Source organism: Tursiops truncatus, chromosome 17, assembly GCF_011762595.2.
Source record: "Tursiops truncatus isolate mTurTru1 chromosome 17, mTurTru1.mat.Y, whole genome shotgun sequence".
Taxonomy (NCBI): Eukaryota; Metazoa; Chordata; class Mammalia; order Artiodactyla; family Delphinidae; genus Tursiops; species Tursiops truncatus.
The window spans coordinates 35714508-35718050 of NC_047050.1; the positions used below are offsets into that span (position 1 = coordinate 35714508).

The following is a 3543-nucleotide window of genomic DNA, read 5'->3' on the forward strand; positions in this document are numbered from 1 at the left end:
GAAAAATTTCCACAGCTGTTCAGAGTATTGGGTGTTCATGGCTCAAAGCTGAGTCTCTATCATTTGAATTGTTCCTTCACCCAAGGTTAGGCCCCTTTCTGGGGGCAGCCCATATCCAACAACTGGTTGATGTAGGAATACAAAAGTCTGGCTTTTTTTGCCTCAGAGTTGGACAACTCTGAAGGGTCATCCCAACTCCATAACATCTCATGGGATCTGTTGAGTTCTCTCTTGTAACTGTCTCTCAGTTCAACTTCTCCTTCAGCCCAGTGCTTGCTTTCCTTTTTTCTTACAACATTTCTCAAAAATCTTTAGCATGCAAATCTCTGTCTCAGAGTCTGTTTCCAGGGATACTGACCTAGAAAAATTTGGAACCAGAAATAGTCCCAGGAAGCAGACTCTAAAATGGGATATTAGAGCTGGGTCACTCATTGCCCAGATGACAGAACTCCATCACTGCTGGTAGGTGGAGTACTGATAACCCCTAGAATGATGTAGCAGTGAAAGAGTTAAATTTTTATCAATAATGACTTGGGATTGGACACCAGTGGAACAGAATGCACTAGCAAGGAAAAGATCTCAGGCTTTGAGAGATTTATAGGAAGTAGTAACTATATGGACCATGGAATTGGATGGCTTTTGCCATCAGTGAGAAAGAAACACAATGCTTAGTAGGCTTCTTTGCATTCTGGAGGAGGGATATTTCACTCCTGAGAATATTACTCTGATCCATTTAGTAAGCTGAGCCCAGAGCAGAACAGAGTTCGGCAGCAGGTCTAGATACAGGGCAAGCAGTTTTGCTACTTGGACCACATAACCTTGCATGTCCAATGATATTAATGGTATATGTGGTAGAAAAATGCTATGGAATTTAAGGTAAGCCCCAGTAGGAAAATCATAACCTAGACTCCCAGAATTTTGGAGTAAGTCCATGTCATCCACTGCAGAAAATTATGCTCCATTTTAAAAACAACCTCTGGCATGCTACTGAGCCCTGGTTGAGAGGAAGCCTCTGAGGATGGAAACTCAAATAACCATGTGATCAGAACAGACTCCCATGGAATGTGTTCTGTCAGAACTATCATGTTATAATGTTGGGAAAGCCCAATGCAATTCATTAATAACGTGGAAGTGAGATTGGGGCCAGAAGCTGCAGGAAAGCTTCAAAAGCAAGTGGCCCAGGCTTCCCTGTCATCCATCACCTATGGCTACATAGGAGGTTTCTTGTTATCAGAAGAGAAAGGAAAAAGGTCTAACACAATTTATGGATGAGTTGACTTCCTATGTGGGTTAAAGTTGAAAGCGGATTGCTCAGGAGTGGCCCTAAAAGAGAGTTGTGAGGGAAAATCCTCCCAGTGGAAAGAGCTTTAGGTGGTTCATCTGGTAATCTATTTTGTATTTTGATGAAGTCCAATTTGGCAGTTTTTGCTTTATGATTTTCACTTTTTTTGCATACTAAGAAATTATTGCCTAACCTAACATCACGAAGATTTTTCTCCTATGTTTCCTTCCAGAATTTTATAATTTTATGTTATACATTTAGGTCTGTGACCCTTTTCAAGTTAATATTTTATATCTTATTAGGTAAGGGTTGAGGTCTTCCCCCCCCCCCCCTTTTTGTTTATATATGTTCTAGCACCATTTGTTGAAAACAATATTATCTCTCCATTCAATTAACTTGGTACCTTTGTCAAAAGTAGGCCATATATATGTAGATGACCAAAGATAATTAAGAAATAATTAATAAACTTTGTTTTTTTAATAGTTTCAGATTTATAGAATAATTGAACTGATAGCACATAGAATTCCATATACCTACTCCACTCTTACCCCTTAACCCTTATCCCCACACAGAGTTTGGTCTATTATTAATATCCTGTATTAGTGCAGTACATTTGTTACAGTAAATGAGCCAATATTGAAGCATTATTATTAACTATAGTCAATAACTACATTGTTTCATTCTTTGTGTTGTACAGTTCTAGCGGTTTTGAAAAATGCGTGATAACATGTATCCACCATTAGTTTTACACAGAATAGCATCACCACCCTGAAAAATCTGTGTTCTAGCTATTCATTTTTTACCTCCCTCCCTTGGAATCCTTGGCAGCCAATGATATCTTTATTGTCTCTATAGTTTTGTCTGTTCCAAAATGTCATATAGTTGAAATCAGACAGTATATAGCCTTTTCAGACTGGCTTCTTTAATTTATCAATATGTATTTAAGGTTCCTCCATATCTTTTCATGGCTTGATAGCTCATTTCTTTCTTTCTTTTTTTAATAGATCTTTATTGGAGCTTAATTGCTTCACCATACTGTTAGTTTCTGGTGTACACCAAAGTGAATCAGTCATAGGCATACATATGTCTCCATATCTCCTCCCTCTTGAGCCTCCCTCCCATCCTCTCTATCCCACCCCTATAAGTCATTGCAAAGCACCAAGATGATCTCTCTGTACTATGCTGCTGCTTTCCACTAGCTAACTATTTTACATTCAGTAGTGTATATATGTCAATGCTACTCTCACTTTGCCCCAGCTTCCCCCTCCCACCCCGTGTCCTCAAGTCCATTCTCTATGTCTACATCTTTATTCCTGCCCTGCAACTAGGTTCATCAGTACCATTTTTATTTTCTGACTTACTTCACTCTGTATGACAGACTCTAGGTCCATCCACCTCACTACAAATAACTCAATTTTGTTTCTTTTTATGGCTGAGTAATCTTCCATTGTATATTTGTGCCACATCTTCTTTATCCATTCATCTGTCAATGGACATTTAGGTTGGTTCTATGTCCTGGCTATTGTAAATAGTACTGCAATGAACTTTGTGGTACATGTCTCTTTTTGAATTATGGTTTTCTTAGGGTATGTGCCCAGTAGTGGGACTGGTGGGTCATATGGTAGTTCTATTTTGAATGTTTTGAGGAATCTCCATTCTGTTTTCCATAGTGGTTGTATCAATTTACATTCCCACCAACAATGCAGGAGGGTTCCTTTTTTACCACACCCTTTCCAACATCTATTGTTCCCAGATTTTTTGATAATAAAAAGTATGGAATGCTCCACGAATTTGCGTGTCATCCTTGCTCAGGGGCCATGCTAATCTTCTCTGTATCGTTCCAATTTTAGTATATGTGCTGTTGAAGCGAGCATGCTCATTTCTTTTTATGACTGAATAATATTACATTGTATAGATGTACCATAGTTTGTTTATCCATTCACTTATTGAAGACATATTGGTTGCTTCCAGGTTTTGGTGGTTATAAATAAAGCTGATATAAACATTCATGCACAGATTTTTGTGCAGACATACATTTTTAACTCAATTGGGTAACTAGGAGCACAGTTGCTGGATTGTAAGGTAAGATTATGCTCAGCTTAGTAAGAAATTGTCTTCCAAAATGATTGTACCCATTTTGCAGTCCCACCAGCAATGGATGAGAGTTCTTGTTGCTCCACATCCTCACCAGCATTTGGGATTATCAGTCTTTTGTTTTTTTTTTTTTTTAAGTTTTAGCCATTCTAATGGGTGTGTAGTAT

At 38.3% G+C, this 3543-nt stretch overlaps 1 non-coding gene across 1 annotated transcript; it reads right to left on the minus strand.

Annotated features, from left to right (window-relative positions):
* Positions 1 to 3049: 3049 nt before the first annotated feature.
* On the minus strand, positions 3050 to 3156 carry LOC117308762 (U6 spliceosomal RNA). Its single transcript, XR_004522943.1, has one exon. It is a non-coding gene; the product is annotated as a U6 spliceosomal RNA (small nuclear RNA).
* Between the last annotated feature and the right edge of the window lie 387 nt (positions 3157 to 3543).